Here is a 19,307-nt window from a genome sequence, read left to right as displayed (position 1 = left end):
AATTACGTAAAATGCAACGCGTGAGTTAAGGCCTATGAATTTTTAATCCAAGCATGGAGGGGGGATAGATAAGATTGTAATGATCCATTGTAAACGATAAGTACAAATAAAGCATTGGTCATAGACGCATTAACCTGTTAAAGACAAGCTATTTTAAAAGCATTTTTTTTTCGTATATTTAAAATTTAAAACTGTCGTTCGTATTACAAAATTGCGATGCGAGAATAGAGAATTTTTATAGAGTCTAAAAAATGACTGTACGTTCTGCTAAATAATTTACTAAAATTTTATAATTATTACAAAATACATTATTAAAAGATATTTAAAGAAAATCTACTAAACTCTCATAAAATCTTGACTAAAAGCAGGGCGATATAAAGTAAATAAAAGACACTTGAGAGTGGCGCTTCCCATTCCTCACAGATTAATACCGAAAAACCTGTTTACGTAAGCAAATCGCTTGTTTCACTACCCCCCCCCCCCCCTCCCCCCGTTAAATTTAAAATTAAAATGACGTAAAGTATGTAACGCGACGAGTTAAAAGCTGGGAGTTTATAATCTGTGATAGATAAGATGATCGTAATGATCCATTGTAAACGGCAAGTACAAGTAAAGCATCGGTCATACGTGAAATTGCCTTGGCGCGTGTTTATTTTGTGGACAATCAGAGGAATGAATCACCAGATGACACGTGGTGCTGCTGTAGCTAGGTATAGTATGAATGAAGTTTTCGTGGAATTCGAATAGCGAACATTCCAAGAAGAACGTCTATACGCACGTTGCTCTTTACAAATTGTCAATCGACCATTGTCCATCCGTTCTGAAACGCTGAAAATCAACGATTCGTTACGCAGTAAGAAAAAATAACACTCGGGACGTATACCTTGGGTTAAAAGAAATACAACCGTTTGGCAAAATATTGATCTATAAAATTTTGTCCATTTCTTCTAGTAAAAATGAAAAATCCTGATTTTGTGAAAAAAACAACCAATAGTGGAAAAGGAATGTAAGTCGATGATTTATTAGAGAATCGAGAATAAAGAAAGTTGAGAAAACGTCTGAGGAAAATCGACGTATATTATAGTAGACTACATAGAAAAGCGGTAGTATGATATTTGTCTTGATTATATATAAAATTTACTATAGCGATACACGAGTTTTTCTTTGTCACTCGTTGCCGTGGTTGTACTGAAAAAATATAATTTGGTGGAATAATGAAAGCGTAGAACGAATGTAATTGGACGATTCATTATAGAATTAGGAGTGAAAAATTAAAGAAATTTAGCGCGCCAGGTATGAAACATTGATCTAGATTAAATAAAATTTCCAAAAGGCGATTTTAGACTTTTCTTTGTCGATCGCTCTGCGACCGTTATGAAAAATGATAATTCTGTCAAAAATGGAAAAGCGATAAATCGAGCGAAGAGAGAGCGATATCCTATAAATTTCGCTTATCTCGAGAAGTTAGCGCGCGGTAGGGGGGATTTGCGTTATTGTTTTGCCGGAGGAGGCCGTTCGGGTGATTATAATAAGGCGGGCGAGCGCCAGAGCCCGTTGAAGAGGGAGAAGGAAAATTGAAATTGATTTGGAAAAATGCGACTCGTGGCTTTGCAGCGGAGCAGAGGACCCGGTCGTTGGTGTGGCTCGAGGTAAGCACGTAGAGAGAGAGAGAGAGAGAGAGAGAGAGAGAGAGAGAGAGAGAGAGACAGTCTTTGAAAATCCTAATAGGATGACCATTTGTCAGGCACGACGCACCAGCGATATGGTACTTTGCTTCGGGAAAGATACAAACGATGCTGAGTCTGACTTGGTGAAATCTCATCCACTGCCGCCGAATAAGTGGAAACGGTTGGCTTTGGTCCGCTCTTTTCTTTTCTCTCTCTTCTAGCACGGGAGAGAGAGAGAGAGAGAGAGAGAGAGAGAGAGAGACGAAAAGTTCGCCGACCGTTGGAAGAATCAAGGTGTCCGAGGTCGTTTCCAAGATATCTTCAAATTCAAGGTGGACGCGTCTAACGCATGGCTATTATTATAATTAACCGTCCTGAAAACTTTGCGTTCCCGTCGCCATTAAAAATAGAAATGACTGAAATAAAGTGAAAAAAAAAAGAAAAGAAAAAAAGCAATATCATTCTCTCATCTCGGACCATCTCTCTGCCGGTCCTGCTGACTTATTTTCGAGAGAACGACATTATACATTTTTCTTTTGTCACAATTGAAAATGCTTAGGCTTTTCTCAGGCTATTTCTAAATTCAGATTCTTATGATCTATGAAACGGTTAATTCTGCTTATGTAAGTGAAAGGCTTAATGGGATTAAGTCCAACAAAGAGTCTAGAAAATCAACGGACGCTAGGTAGACACGTCTGTTATAAAATCTGTGACTCGAACATGTTACACTTCCTCCATGGACGGGTTTATTTAATAGCTTGACTTTCTAATATATAATTAGCCGCTGTCGTTCTCGGCCAACAAATGTCATGAATCACCAAGCGACTTTGTCTAATTAACCTCGCGCGATCAGAAGCCTACAATTGACGAGGCAGCAATAATTTGGCCACTGTCATTTTGTCAGAATGGGACTTTGATTCGCAGCTCGAGCCCGAAAATTCGAGTTTCCGATGGAAAAACTCTGCGAGCACCGTTGGGGAAAAATTCCAGACGAATTAATCGATAATTTACCGGCGAGCGAACTTGTGTAAACAAGCTACCGCAGAGAGTCCCGAAGCTTCCACGCCGAGCTTCCAGACTCCACCGTGGCGTGTACAGCAGAGTTTCTCTAAACTAAAATATTCCACTTTATCTCGCCAGATTCGTGTGTGCGCGTCGTCCCAACTTGTTCTCCTCTTTCCAAACTATTTCACAATAGTGGCGAGGCTGCAGCTTTGCGGTACGTGAAAATTGTCGAGGTTTAACCGACGAGAGATTCTTGATACTCGGGACAATGGACCGTTTGTAGAGGGTTAGACTTACCGAAAGTACGAGGATAATCCGTGTGTAGTCGAACGGAAGAACACTCTCTCAAGGCAAAAGGGATCCTTTCCTCTCAAGTGTGCACCCAATACCCGTTGCACATTTCACAAAAACTCGAAGCAGTGAGACAAAAAAAAAACAGAGAATCGCTTCGACACAGCGACTACAATAAAACGTTCGTTATTTCACTTGGATTTTTGTTTACTCTCCGAAGAATTTCGCAGTCAGTCGCGTTGTTACGTTAGGTTAGGTCATCGGTAGTTCCGGTCTGAGGCACTGAACACGACACTCGCAGGGGCGCTCGATAGAAAAATCCCTTTCTTCCAGTAGCTCTCGACTCTCTGGAGCAGCCTCCTCCGTTCGCTTCTAGCCACAGAGTGTCGTTGGATTGGAAGAGGCCGTTCAAGCCACGAAGGCAGCGCCTCTCGTGGGATTTCTCGACACTCGGATGTAGGGGTGCGCGCCAACGCGAATGGCTGACAGGGAAAAGACCGGGAAACTCTGAAAAACCGGTCCCGATCGAGTTTCGGCTGGATAAAACTGTTTCGGCCTGTATAATTCGCAGGATCAACAGAGACACGGGATGGAATTCGAAGCTGAAAGTTTAAAAGCGTGGTGAGATGGGATAAAGCGTGTTGCAAGTTAGCACGCGCGTTTCGAGGTCTCTCGGGAAGCCTGCGTTTCTTTGTTCCTGACGGCACGGCTGCTGCTACGTGACTGACCGCTCGGTGGGCGCCTATGCCACACGAGGAGGCCCGAAGACTAACGAACGAGGAACGACGATGGTTCGTCGATCGGAAACGACCCTCGGTTAAGAGCCGAGCAGTCCAGTCGAGGGAGCCTTCCTTTGTTCAGACGAGACTGAGCGGCACGACTCGTAACATCGTTCTCTATCTCGAACCTTCTTTCTCTTCAGTTTCTTCTTCTTCTTCTTCTCCTTCTTCTTTTTAACGCTTCGCGCTATAGCTTAGTTCTCTATCTTTTTTTTTCCTATTCCCATCCGTATCCCTTCTCGCTTTCTCGCGCGCGCACGCACTGCCTCTCTCTCTCTCTCTCGCTCTCGCTCTCGCGCGCTCTCTCTCTCTCTCTCTCTCGCTTTGTCTCTCCCGATGCGAACGATCGCGCGGTCTGTTGGTAACTGAAACTGAGACGAGTCGACGCAGGAAGGCGCATTCACACATCGGCGTCCCGACGGCGGCAACGAGAGGGGAACGATGTCGTCGTCGTCGTCGCGTCGCGTCGCGTCTAACGATGGAAAGGAGGAGGAGGAGATGATAGGGCCACGGGAGTGGGGGAAACGCAACTACCCTAGCTCCACGACACCCTCCCCCCGTTCCTCCCTCCCCACTCTCTCCATGCAATTCTCCCCGCGTGTCGTCCGGGGTCTCTCCATCCCCCGGCACACGATCCCCTCCGACAAAAACCCCCTTCTCGCTCTCCCCCTTCCCCCTCTATCCACCACCTCCTCCTCCTCCTCCTCCTTCCCTCCCCTACCTCCCTTTTTCTACCAGAGTTGTTGCCTGCCTGCCACAGCCTGCCCTTGGCCACCATGCCGTGCCGGGGTAACGGGTGTCTCGCTTGAAAAATATTCGTAGCACGAACTCTCCATCTCGCCTCGACTACGTAATATTCTACTCTCTCTCGTGTACACACACACACACACACACACACACATATATATATATACAGGGTGACGCGCTCGAGACGACGCAGAGTTTTCGAACGTACAAATTCGTTTATCTGTACGCACCATCAAGAGACATCAATTTTTTGCCAAAGACCTCTTTCGATGCAAATAGAAAGGGGATTGAAAAAGTTTCTTTAGAAAAATTCATATCTCTTACAGTTAACGAGATAACCATTTATTACGTCCGTGATTCCGTAGTCTGGGACGCGCGTTAAATGGCTCACCCCGTGTACGTATATATAATACTTGGTACACACATATATACATTTAAAGAGGGAGAGAGAGAAAATTACCGGTGTCAATTTGAAAACTTTTCGCTCAGAATGGACACTTTTCAATATTATCTCCCTTTTCAGCAAAAGAGTCTCGTCAGATCTCATCCATTTCTCTGCCATTACAGCTTTTTTGCTTCTTTCAAGAAACAGAGTTTTTAGGTTATTCGAGCGAAGCTTTGGAGCGACGAATTAAAATGCTAGAGGCGAAAAGCAGTGGATGGAAAAGAAAGGTTTAGCTGGAACGGTGACTTGATTAAAAGGCAAGAGCGATTTATAGTGGGTGTGCGGGCGTCTAATATATTAAAATAAGCGAATGAACCAATAAGAGTCCGGTATAAATTACGTAGCTCGTTCTATACGTGTTTTCGAAGCCGCTGTCTCGCGCCGAGTACATTTTGGCATTCTCGCCTTCGATTATTGCAGAAAAAATTATCTCTTTTTTTAATCTACTGTGTACAGCAGGTACTTCCAGCTGGATCAATAAAACTTTACCCCTATCTCTCACACATGGAGAGATCCACTATCGTACATTGTATTCCCTAAGAAATTTTTTCGCGATTGTTGTAACTTACTCCCTTCCACGGAGAGAGGTAGGTTGGTCATTTCATTATCCGAAAGTCCGAAAGAAGTTTTCCACTCTCGTTACGTAGTCGCGAGAAATTGGATAGAAAATTATATATAATTTAGGGAGATAATAGAAAATAGTTGTCGGCCCCGGTGAATTAATACAGGATAATTAATGAAATTTATCACAGTGGCTGGCTTAAATTTGCTTTTATCTCTGTCGCTTAGTCTGGATGTATGCTGGCATTTTGCTTGTTAGCAAGCTTTAAAGTTCACCAAGTAAAATCGTTTTCCACAATAGTGATCCTGAATAGAAATTTATTCGCGTGCTGTACGAACGAGCGGGTCGGTAAAGAAAGGGACGGCTAGTTGAGCGAGCGAACGAGCGAGCGAGCGAGAGAGAGAGAGAGAGGGAGAAATTTAAAAGTCCCCTAGGCTTATGAAGCGATAAAGACTTAGGGTCGATGGAAACTAAATTAAAACTTGTTGCCACAGAGCAATAAGAATGCCTTGAGCTGCTAATAAATAATTAACTTTGGACATTCGTGCGGGAGAACCTTTGTGCAAACACTCGTTTGATTCGACTATTTAATTATTTTCATCAAACTCGGCTCTTTCCTCGCTTATCAATAAAAAGCACATAATTAAAAAACGAATTATTGAAAAAGGTGGACTCGCTTCCAAAGCTTAATATACATGTATATAGCAAAGCTTCCAGGGGCTCTCGTAGATTTAAAGTTCGTCGACTCGAAGTCAAGAATGGCATTATTCGCGAGTGTAAGGAAAATGTTTTCAGGCCAGGTGGATTATACTGCAAGAGGGTAGATACTACTTGGGAGGGGAGGAGAGAGGGCTGGGGGTGTTCGCGCGAGGAAAGAGACTCGAAAGAACAAGGGACCATGGAACAAATAGCCGTGCTTTTTGTGGATTTTAAGGGTGGCTTATCTCAACGTGAACGCGGAAAGTGTCATTTGGCCAAAATGGAACGAATTACCAAACTTGACTATAAAAGTTGACGATAGCGTAGACAGTTTTGCATAGTATAATGTGTGGAAGGAGGAGAGGGGGGGAGGGAACTTGAAACGGAATCGAAATTATACGAAATAGAATAATGGGGAGGACAAAGGAGTCACTCTTGTGCTCTGCCGATAATAAAACGTTTAGATTCTTTCGTCCCCCCCCCCCTTCCTCGACTCAACCTTTTTCCTCCTCTCCCACCTCAAGAATTCGCTTTAATTACTAAAAATGACGAGCTACCGAGCAAAAAAAAAGAGTCTACACATTTTCTACTCATTTGCAGACTTTTTGAAATCATGCTCTTGTTTATCCGCTCGTTTCGTGCTCAAAATACGTACGGTTATAACAAGGTGTTTCTGCTACTTCGTCCTGAGCCAGCTATTCAGTTTGTAATTGTTCGCACAACATCCTACGCTATTCTTAATTAGCTCGCGTAAAAACTGAAGTTTACACTCCTACCGTAGCAATTAAGCCAGATAGACGTTTAAGCATTCGTCTTGCAAGAGAAATGACGAGGATATAAGAGAAACACGGCATAAAACTAGTCGGAGAGGCAAGCTTTAAGGTCCGTGAAATTTAGCAAAATTCACAATTAAATAAAAAGAAAGAAAAGGATTGGTAATTGTAGGAGGAGAAGTTGCTCGATGCGATTTTCGACGCTCCTTCCTTTGTCGAAGAAATTGCTGCAATGTGGAGCTTAAAAATGTAGGAGAGAAGAAAGTTTGCGTCGGGGAGTGGATAAGGACAATGAGAGACCGATGGAAAAAGTGGGTAAGGGGGGGGGGGTAGTGGAAAAAGAAAAAGCAAGAAGAGAACGGTAGCTTGTTGCTCTTAAAAATAGTTGAAGCAGCAAGAGAATTTTACTCAGCATTATTACTATTCGAAGATCATTCTTTATTCCTCTCCTTCCTCCATGTCGCAGTTCTCCAACAACTCCCGTCTATACTACATCGACCACGAAGCGAAAGAGCGCGAGGGATACGAAGAAAAGAGGCGAACCAGACGAAATTCTCGAGTACCCAGTGCAACGATCACTCGACGTGCTTGAAATTTTTAAGACCGAATGCTTCTGTTCCGGATATTCTATATAAATAAAAATGTATTTCAGAGCTCGTTAAAAAAATCCCCGACAAAGGACAAACTTTCCTCCCTTTCGAGCCTTTGTCAAACGTTAAAAGTTCCTCGTTATATAATAACAATATCGATATATATATATATATAAGCGGGTCAGCGAGGGAGATTTTTCCGAGTGAAATGGTATTTGAATATGAAGGAAAAATTCCAAGTAACGTTCGGTTTAGCTTTACGAGCCGGACTGACATACGGATAGAGGGGGGGGGGGGGGGGGATAAAAGGCAGAAACGACCCCACGTGTTCTCGTACCACGGCATAAAATAAAAGCTGCGCGCCACCCAGGGAATGCAATTGACTCGTACGTACGGGCAAATACAGCGGATAAATCAGTCAAGACTCGCTACGTCATATCCTATATATATATATATATATATGTGTGTGTGTGTGTGTGTGTGTATTGCAATATTTGCCGAGCATCGCCTTTATACGTAAACCGATCGAACTTGGCAACGCGGGATAGAATCCTCCAGCAGATTCGAACGCTGCAAAAAATCATCCACGATCATCCTTTAGCAGACATTTCTAGATCACCGGTCGAAGAGGCCGGCCAATCGCAGTCATTAATTCTCCACGATGCAAGTCACTCGCCACGGTACAGCCAATCGTAAAAAAGCAACAAAATCGCTTCTGCCCTTTGAATATTCAATATTCAACGAGCTCGCTGAAACTCGGACTTGTGAATGAAAAGAAACCGTGAAAATAATTAGAATGACGAGAACGAGGTTCATCACGGAATGATACACCGAATATTCAATATTCAACAAGCTTGGTGAAAATTGAGCTTGTACGAATGAATGCAAACTGGCACGTTTATTGCAAAAATTACAGAACGACGTGCAATTGAATCGTAATCAACGTCTCGATAGGTATACTCGAAACAGACGATTACAAATTACCGGCTAATGGACAAATACGGGAAGAGTATCTCTTCGGAGAACGCTGGACATGGTGTAGGCGAAATAATTTAGAGGAGGTAGGTATATTTTTAGAGAAAAGTTTGCCAAACGCAAGCAGAGCACTTATTAAACTCGGTCTTGATAAATGGACATCGTAAAACTTGTGTCGTAAAATGGATTCAGTTGGGAGGGAAAAGTATTGGGGAGGGTGGGGTGGGAGGAGATGTATTGGCAGATAGACGGATCGTTATGCGAAAGGAGCATCGATCGGTGGAGTAACGAGGCTGCTGATCTGTGTCACCGTGGATCGATTATCGGTGATAAAGGATATAGGGGGAGGGTTGGCCGATAGGTTGGCGAAATTCGTCGAGTGGTGTTGTAAGAAGAAGAAGGAGGGGGGGGGGGGGGGGCACCTGCTCGACGAGCAAGAAGAGACGTTACGTTACGCGTAAGCAACGTACCCCATGCATTTTCTCTGGTCGGTTACGTTCCATTTCGTTCCGGGCAAGCGGATACAAAGAACAGTGGCTCTCATCTCTGGGCTCCCAGAGCGTCAATTCCCATGAACAATGGCACACGCTTGTTCGGACCAAGAGTGTACACGATACGTGCGATACAGCTCTGGGGCAAATCTACGATAAAATTGACGATAAAATTTTATTCGTTATCCATTTTGTCCTCTGGATGCTTCTCTGTCCGTAAAAAGCTTCGAAGGTTAATCGTCCAGAGGGGAATTCATTATCTGCGAGAAAGATCGAGAAATTGGAAGGTTTCCTGCCAGGAGTGCGACAATCATCGTGCTTATCTTTACGAGCTTTCCCTCGTATTTCTCACTTTCCTGCTATATCTCTTTATCGGGATGTCCGAATAGAGCGGTCGTTACGGCATGTGCCACATCGAAAAACAGCTGACTCTCCTTGATGAGCGGACAGCTGCGCGCTCCAAGCGCCTCGGACACGAATATTTTCCTCCGGACGACGCGGCACGACGCGACTCGACTTTGTCAAATTTCTCCCGAGTAACACCGACCAGCGAGTAAGGATGATATTGCCCGGGATCGATCATGTGACTCGCGGATGGGAATTATACGGGGTTTTGGCGAGATAGCATCTGCCAGTGTAATTTAGCAGTTGACCTCGAATAAATGGAGCGCATCCGATGGGAAGAATATGTCCATTATCCAGTGTGAGACCACCTACTGTATATGTACATATATATATATATATATATATATAGATCGTAGTACTATCTCAGTTGCAGGTTCTATTCATTTTCCATCTAGTTTTTGAGCTCGCTGTACATCCATGCTTGACCTATCGAGACTGCTTCTGCTTCTCGGCCCCAGCGAGTGTGGCGGCTCGTGCCGGAAAACAGCTGACTTTTATTTTTTTTCAAGCAAGAAGCAGCTGGCCTCCCAGTCCCATGGGCCAAAGGCAGTCTGCGTTCCTTATACCGGGTGCCTCGATCACCAACCACAACTTCTTCTTCTTCGTCTCCTCGTTCTTCCCTCCAACAAGCTCCACTCACACCTTTCGCAGGTTGCTCGCAAGGTGCAGGTCTGCGATCCTAACTGCCAGGGATTCTTTCGTCCTAAATACCTGGCTAATTCTCTTTCACTCTTCGGAAAAACTTTATACTGGACACCACATGTTAGTAATTTGGTAATTTTTTTAAATCGAGTAAATTCTCTGGTGTAATAAATAATAAAAGTGTGCATTCGTCTTTTTCAAAAATAAAATCAATTCTCTTTCCCTCATTCTTGAGAGAAATGTGTACTTGATACTGTACATTAGCAGCTCGTGCATTTGTACAAATCGAGTCAATGCCCTTATATAATAATAAAATTGTTTATCCATCCTCTCTCCTTCTCTTCCACTCGTCTTCCACTTATTTACAACTCAACCATATACCTAAAGCAGAATTGTGACCAAATCACCAGCAACGTTATCGATACTGAAATGTGTTGCAAAATATAGGAATGAGCTCGTGTAGGAGAAAAATATACTTATCCAAACGATAGGAGGGAATCTCTTTGGCGGAAGGTGATCGATTTGCGCTTATCGCGTAATGTGGATAGCTCGTAGCAGGATCGATTATATCGATACTTATAGCGATATAGCGATTATTATCTGGACTTGACCGAATAATAAAACGATGCTTGTAAAATGGTTTTAAACCTACGATTGACGCTGGCTATTTTTGGGCTTGGCGCAATCTTTCAATGGAGCCCTCCCCCGGGGTCAATAAACAGGAATCGAGACGAGATATAACTGAAACGAGTAACAATGAAATTGCTGCGTCCGGTGAGTCCGTAACTATGAAAGTTTCGCGCAATCGACATCAGCTATAGAGAAGAAAAAAACATTTCGAGAGAATTTACGAAGGTCCATTAGTCGCTCGAGGCTTATGGTCGGACGGGACGCTGTAACCATAAAAAAAGAAGTTGAAGCAGCTTCTTAAGTTACGCAGGGACCCCGAGACCTGCACTTTCACTTCGGACAAATTCCAAGACCATTTCCGCAGGCCGATGCGAAATCGACGAAAATCTATTAAACCGTACGATCTTTGTGGGGGGACCGGCGAGATATTTGCCAATTCCATCCTCTATATCGTCCACTTTATTCACTTTCTTTTATAATAAATCTACAATCCAGTAGATTTGCAATTATCCAAATTGATAAATTATTTGGATCCATTTTCGACTCGACCGGATAATTCTACGCGAATCAATCAATTTCTTGCGAGTTGGTAAATATTTCTAATGCAACGATAAAGGGTCAATGACCGACTGTTCTATGGACGGTTATTAAAAAAAACTTATCGAACCGCTGAATCTTTGCAGGGACCGACATGTCGTAAGAAAATTTAATCATACTGTAAAAATTTAAATTTGGCAACGTTGGTGGATAAGAGCGCCACCACTATCATGTATAATAGAATAAGCGGCAGTTGCCATTAAGGAGTCGGACAATAAAGTCGTTATTAGAAGCCTGTGAATTGGACTTTTGGTATCTTCAACCTTATTAGAGGGTACAATAAATAAGATATTCGCTAGTCTCGTAATACTTGGCTCAATATTTTTAGCCAAATTCACATTGGAGTCTCCAATCGTTATAACAATAATAATAATAATTAAAAATCAGTAATCGATGTGCAAGAGCTTTGCCATGTTTTATCCTCGAGCGAGATAACATTTTACACAAATCGATCAAACGATTTGCGCGCCATAAATTTTTATAAAATATAAATACATGTGAAAAGGCGGCATATGTATTGACCAAAAGTTAATTCTTGATATTGGATTGAATGGTTCGGAGCGTCAATCCTTGGGTCGACCGTGAGGAGGGATTTCCAAAGACAATTTTTCGATAATCTTCGCAGTCGAATGATTTACAATCAAAGAATTGCGCGTGATATCGTCGGATCGACCTTCATCCGTAACAGTCCTTATCAACAACTGGACAAACACGAGTTTCACCTTTAATTTCTCTTCTCGCCGATGGATCGGGGCGAGTGACACGACGACCACGACGACGACGAGGACGGGAGAGAGAAAAAGTTTGGGAAAAATTTAAAAACCGCGAGATGCCGTTTCATTCGTCGGAATAAAGTGCTTGATTATTTTTTAATTGAGCGGGAAACGAGGGAAATGGCCAGCACACGCGCACACACAAGAGGCGCGTGTGTGTCTACCTCTGTGTTTCCAGTGAGTTTGCAAGACCGGCGTGGATATTCTCGAGAAATATATGAATAATAAAGCGACCATCTAACGAGAACCACTTCCAAGAACAATTGCATGCACTGTTACGGTCCCTGCGTTTAATTGCGGGCGAAAAATATAAAAATGCATACGACCTTAAAAGCGTAATATGTTAAGCGAACGATAAATATCAGCGAGACGAGGCAAACTTTCTTCTCCTGCACATTGGCTCGTAAACAATTCAATTCGATTCAATTATTTCATAAGGTTAATAATCTTCTAGGTGGAGCATGCAAAGTCGGCGAAGCTTCTCCGAGCGATCCTTCGACGAGCAGAGGAGGAGGGGGAGGGGGAGGAGCAGCTGGCGAATACGAGTTTGCAGAAACCTGCCAGTTTTCGCTGGAATAATTACATCTGTCGGAGAGCGACGCATTACGTTCATATAATTATTACGTCGAAGCATTCGAGTAAAATTCGTAATTTTGCTAGCAACGCTTCCGAAATTACGCTTTGACGGAGTAAAAATGGAATTTTATTAAAATTGTATCGCAATAATACATATATAGAATCTCGTTGGTTCGAATAGCAGGCTGCGCGCAGCGCACTGCTGGATCCCAATGGAAATTCGATAAGGGATACATTATCCACGCTGCAATAAACATTTCGAACGATAAACATTATACATGCTTCGCGAGAATCGATCTCGCTTTCAAAGCGTCCGTGCAACAATGATTATCCTATTTAGGAGGAATTTTCTTGCGCGAGACGGAGAAAAATTATAGAAAATTTGTACGATTCCTCTTGAAAATGTTTTATGTAAATCTCGTTCTGGACGCGAACGACGCTGGGAAAATAAAAAAGATTTGATTCCGTTGAAAGCAGAGTTGGAAAAGTTCCTCGCGGCTGAATTTCGCACGAGTCAGCTTTATGATTATTTCAAGGGATTTATGTGTACGTGGTGCAATAATGGCGATGGCTAGCCTGACAATCTCTCACGGGCGTTTTTCAAAATTACCACACTGGTCCAGCACCATTCCCACCCCCCCCCCCCTCCCCCACGCTCGATTCTCCCCCAGGAAAATCGTAGAAAAATGCAGCCCCGAGGCTCCGGGGACGAGAGAACGCTCTTGGATTTATGAGCGCCCGCTTGGAAATCCAATTAGGGCAATAAAAGGGTAATTTAGGTTCAGCGGGGTGGACGGGGCGCGCCGATCGAAATTCGTTCGGCCCGAATTAATAATAAAGCGCTTTCTTTCCATTTTGGCGCCCCGGACGATTGAAAATCAGCGATAATCCTCCAACGCCTACCCTTCGCACGCAATCGCTTAAAATCTAGCGCAAACTCTGAATTAACCGAGCCTGCTCAATGGGACAGCAAAGGTCCTACAAAGATTTCCTCTCAAAAGTTTCACGGATAAATCCCTTGCGGGCCTAAACTGCACGATCCAGTTTTACAATTTTCTACAAATGGATTTTCCGCTCAACCAAATCGCTGAGAAACAACCGTGAAAAATCCCCAAAAGGGATAATGCTTGTAAACAAGCCCAACGCATTCTTGAATTCTCTCGGTTGTTTCTCATCGATGTACAAAAGTGAACGATCGATTGCGGAGAGCGCTGACAATTTTTGTGTGACACGCAGAGTCAAGCGAGTAGTGCGAATGAGCGAGCGTAATTGCAATAGTCGCTGGGATAAAATTACATTTGCTTCGTCGAGGGGAGTTCTTATCGAAGAATGGACAACACTGAAACGATGAATCGCAGCTACGAAGTTTGGTTGTTGTTGCAACAATCAGTTTTTCGTGCGCGATTCATCGATCGATTGCGTAAGTTGAGCTGCCAATTAAGCATGCTGCTTATCGATCGATCGTTCCATGCTGTTGATTAAGTAGGTATCTGTTCGCTCGATGCCAAGGTCGTCGCAAGAAAGGGAAGTAAAAAGGAAATCGGACCAGCAACGGTGAGAGTGACCGTGTCCTGCCTTCTTTTCATGATTGTTCTTGCGACGAAAACCAGCCAAGGCTACAATCCCTTTGTGTCACGTCGTACTTACACACTGTAATCCTTATGCAATCATTACCAAATCGTAGGAAACTCGAATGGACTGTGAATCTGTAATAGAAAACTTTACGGTTTGTTATTTTGCCAATTTCGCTGTACAATGTCATAAAAAAATCTGTAAATATTTTTACGTGCTTTTTTCGAAGGATGACATTCGAGAGTGCCCCAACGATATATATATATATATATATATATAGGTGAGAGCAATAACGTTTTCACGAATCTCTGTAATGTCTCACTTAACGTCGCAATCCTTGTACAATTAAATACTCGAATAAACTACAAATCTGCAATAGAAATCCTTGCAATTTAACATTTAACCAGTGGTGAAAATTTTCACAAGAAGCGTTACGAGTCCTATTGGTAATTTTACCAGTGAGACCATAGAAACTATATTAAGATGCTTTTTAGTCGAGTTCGTTATTTGTTTCCATTTCTAAAGGTGAGACCGATACGTCATTTTGATGAATTTTCTTATAACGAAAACCAGTCAAGGTTACAATCCCTTTGTTTAATGTCCCACTTACCATTGTATAACGATAATTCTGCTAGTATTGGCAAAAGAAAGCTGAAATAAACTGCTAATCTGCAATAAAAAATCTGCAGCTCGATATCTAGCTACCGGTGAAAATTTGGGCAAAAAAATTTACGAGTGCTGTTGGTAATTTTATCAACGAGTCGATAGAAAATATATATATATATGTATGTATACGTGTATGTAAGAGATGTATTCAAACGTCAATGCTCGGAGGGTTTTCATTGGTATAGGTGGAAGCGATAAAAAACGTGCGTTGGTAACTCGGACGAGAACCGTTGAGTTTTTGTCTTTCGACATGAACGTCGCTGGATCACGGATAGGGGAAGGATAGTAACGCGAGAAACGTTTATCGCTCCTATCCGTCACTCTTGCTGCACATACTGAAGAAATTAAAGTTTTTTGTTCGTTTCCTAGAACGAAACAGCCACCTCCATGGGCTTGCAGCAAAACGGTATGTGTATATATGTATAAATACATAGTATATATGTACACAAGATGAAAGAAGAAAAGCAAATATTTCATGGACAGGACCATGAACCCGCGAGGGTTTCGAGAGAATTCTCATGAATGAAAACTCGTACTTACCAGTAGTCGTGTATAGAGGGACGAAGCTTTCGTGACTTTGATGGCAGATAACGGCTAATAGCTTGCGCCTGTACCCACCTATAAAATGAAAACACGAAATACAAGGTAAAGCAACGAACGATAAAGATTTCACGCTTGCTGTATTTATACTTTGCTTTAAATTTTAACCCTTGCTTCAAGGGAGGGCTTACAGATTTGAAGAAATTATCGGTTATGGGAGGAAGGGGAAATGTAAGAGTGACTAAATTGTGCATGTCGCGTTGACGAATCAATCAAAAGCAGCACCGAATTTCTACGAGTGATTTGGAAGCTGGAAATTCAGCAGTTGAAATTCATGCGGTCGAAAAACAATACTAGAATAATTTCTTTCAATGTTTTCATTCCGACCTCCGAGTTCTAAAAACACCAAAACATGTGGGTTATGCCCGTACGGTATTATTGTACGAATGATAAAATTAGATCGTACTAAAAAAAATTTCACGTTCCTTCATTGGAAAAGCGGCGAAAAGCAACGACACATTTTAATATTACTGCGATAATTAAAAGGATAGAAATGCAGGAGATGTAGATTCTGATTAGTATCAAGAGGAAATTGTTGGGGCGAAAAAACAGTAAACAAAGCAAGATTTTCAAAATGGAATAAATAAGTTGAAAAGAAGCTTAACGGCAAAGTTTCGACAAGATCTTGCAGGTTTGTAGCGTCCGATATTTCTTGTAACATAGGTAGGTAAGGAAGAAACTGGAACTGAGAGATAAAAGGGATACAGCGGTTTCTAGATGAAATTAATTTAGAAACGTCGCCACGCTTGTCAACTGCAAACCGCCACGGTGTGGTTCCCACTCAAGTTTCTTAGGTTAGGATTTTGCCGGTAAGCTTTAGCGAGCACGTGTTTCCGAGAAATCATCAAAACTTTAGTAAAATACACACCGTTCTTCACTCAAAACTCTCAGCTGACTCCTGTATTAATCACTGGATAGGAAAGCACTCGCTTGGCATGTAAAACTTAATCGAGTGAACACTTTTTGACCACAATTCGTGCAACTCTTTTGCCAGGGGACACCACACATACTCGAATGTCTGACGCCACTCGCACGCCTTGCGTCGTACAGCTTCGTGCAGCTTCGGCTTTCTTCGGCCCAGCCAGGCGCGTACCACAAATTTCACAGTCGAAATCTTTACGTTCCGTACCATACATACTACTCTCTCTCTCTCTCTCTCTCTCTCTCCTTTATTCCTACATTACCGCACGCAAACTCAGTAACACAGAGACCAACTGAAATTCGTGCATCGAAAAATGCATTTTTCCTTAGACAATAAATACCAATAATAAAACAATGCAATCTGAATATTTTTCAGAAATAACATATTTTGATAATGCATCATACTTTGCTTAATATCATATCGTATGTTCTGCTTTAATTGTGGAGGTTACCGGCGATTTCATGTGGAAATTCGTAAACTGTAATAGAAGCGGGAAACTAGCGTAAGTGGTTTATCGATTGCAGAGGCCAGAAATGAGGAGAGAGAAGAACACACGAGAGTAGTTTGGTCCGTGGGCGTAGGCGGAATATAGGCGTCCTTTGACTTTAAGTTTGAGTAGCGGATGGTGCGTGATACAGAGGCACATACATGCCTGTTTCTCGACTGCGGTGCGTGTACGCAAATGTACGTTTACGCATACACGCGCACATGTACACATGTCAAGAGGCAGTAACACGAAGACAGAGCTGCCGTCGCTGTCTCTCTGTGCATCGTCAAGACAAGCTGTGCTTTAAAGAGAGCCCTCGTGGACCTCGGTGGAATGCACCGAATTCTAAAAAGAAACTTAAGAGAGAAAAGAAGAAAGAAAAAAAGAATCTCTCAAACTTCTCAGACTTTACGAGCTATATCGTTCTTTCTGACAAGTGCAGAACGGTCTCTTTGTATAAAGCTGAGTAATACAAAAACCGTGCGTAATACTCTTACCAGCGAAATAACATTCTTTCGTTGCTTTAACCACGCAGCTTTGCGTGTTTGCCCTCCAACGAGTATATATCTCCTTCCTCGAATAATCACGATAAGTGATACTGAAAACTAACGAGTTATATCGATAGGAAAAGTATTTGTTGCATAAAAATAGCAAAATAATAGGCTTACGTTTGATAAGGCAGGTTTTCCATCGACGTCGAGTTCCGCGTATGAAACGCGAATAATATTCTATAATCATTCGATCCAGTATGGCGACTGTCGCCTGTTCAGCGTAGCGTGTTTCGTATATATCTTGCGTAAAGAAATATTTACGATGACTAGTGTGGGGAAGTGCATTTGCAATATACTATGCCAAACTCGTATAAATACAAAGGCAAATGTGGAAGGCCCTATCCTGCTGTTTAAAAGCTTTCTGCTTACTGCATTACCGGCGTACCTAACCTGACCTATTTCAACAAAGAGTAGTTCAACATAAACTTTTCACGCCGGCATTTCGCCCAACGCTACTCGCTTCTTTATTTTAAAGGATCGCTTCCTACCATTGTGAAAATTTCAACTTAATCATGATTAATGGGCCAATTGTAAGAGACGAGAGTGGGGATAAGATGGAGAGCTCGCTAGAAATTATACGAGTGTAGAACGCTTGACGCGCGGCAATATGAAAGACAAAGAATCCCTCATTGGCGTTAGCGACACATAACAAACGAGTTTCCCTTTCGCGTATACAACGAGAGTAAGAGTAATCTTGCAACTTTCATTTATTCTCGTTCGGCCTCGTGATATCATAAATATAACCCCGTATCGTAATCCCAGGCAGCGATCGCATGGTGAAAGGTTCCGTTCGAGAAAAGAGGTTAGCTCCGCGAGAAACAAGAACGAATTACTTACCACCGGTGATTAAAAGTGCGTTAATCTATGCTCACGTTAAAAGCTACGATTAGCCTTTTGTGTCTCCCACCAGTTTTTCTTTCTCCCTTTCTTCCTCATCCTAACCTCTCTCACCGTTTCCTTTTGTTCCATTCACAAAAGCTCCGCAGCACAGTCTGGCTAAAAAATATTTATTCTCCAGTGTGGAATATATCAGTTGAAATTTCGTGCATTATGGAATAGACGGATCGATCTCCTGACTCGACCCTTTGAAAAAAGCATCTCTCATCTATCGAGAGACTCGAAAAGTGAGGTTATGCGATGGGAAGTTGAAGGAAGGAGATCCATCTTCCGTCGGTCGCTACGAAAATTGAGAATATTCCGTGGTACGATGTTGGGGGGGGGGGGGGGGGGGGGGAAGCAAAATAAGAGCTCCTTTATCCCGAAGAAATTGTCGAATTTATTTTATCGAATTGAAGAGAGCGCTGCACAAGTGGGAGAAGGAACTGAAGGAAGCCATTTTTCGTCGCAACTCCGTGTCATTATTCGGCATATCATGGCAGTCGGTAGCACAGATCGACTCCTCCCCCGAGTCTTCAACGATAATGGGCAAACGAAGCGCGAGGAGCAAAAGAACTTTTAATCGATAATACAGCGTTGAAAAGTGGCGGACTGCTTCGAAGCGAGTATTTTACGGCGGATCTTCCTGGATTAAATTAATCCCCTTAATTCCTTCCCGTAAAGATCGCAACGACTTTGACGAGTACCGTCTTCTCAAATCCTCGGCTTGACTCGATAATTTAATATCGACCAAATCGACTTCCCCCTTCATCTTTCTAATACAAGTCGAGTGATTCGTGGAACCAACGCGCGAGTTCCTCGCTCTCCTTCAAAATTAATACTTTCGCTCGAAACACGTTTCAGGCAAAACTACGCAAATCATTCGAAATACTTTTGACGAGAGTCGTTAACCCTAGATCGGATCCTGGCAAAATCCTCAAAAGCCAAATTATATTTCGCACAATACTGCAAAATGTATCCCACCA

At 42.6% G+C, this 19,307-nt stretch overlaps 1 protein-coding gene across 1 annotated transcript in view; it reads right to left on the bottom strand.

Moving 5' to 3' along the window:
• The window catches only part of brat (brain tumor), a 65,837-nt gene extending 49,363 nt beyond the window's left edge, over window positions 1–16,474 (bottom strand). Inside the window, exons 1-2 of the mRNA XM_066741879.1 lie at window positions 16,354–16,474; window positions 15,426–15,503 (exon numbers count right to left, since the gene is read on the bottom strand). The gene's annotated coding sequence lies outside the window, so the exon portion shown is untranslated. The remainder of the gene's footprint in view (window positions 1–15,425; window positions 15,504–16,353) is intronic.
• Between the last annotated feature and the right edge of the window lie 2,833 nt (window positions 16,475–19,307).

This window comes from Prorops nasuta, unplaced genomic scaffold, assembly GCF_024137725.1.
Source record: "Prorops nasuta isolate Cenicafe-Biocafe unplaced genomic scaffold, Cenicafe_Pnas_1.2 PNAS00027, whole genome shotgun sequence".
Classification (NCBI taxonomy): Eukaryota; Metazoa; Arthropoda; class Insecta; order Hymenoptera; family Bethylidae; genus Prorops; species Prorops nasuta.
The sequence above is the reverse complement of the archived record's forward strand: the minus strand, read 5'-3'. Positions and strand labels throughout refer to the sequence as shown.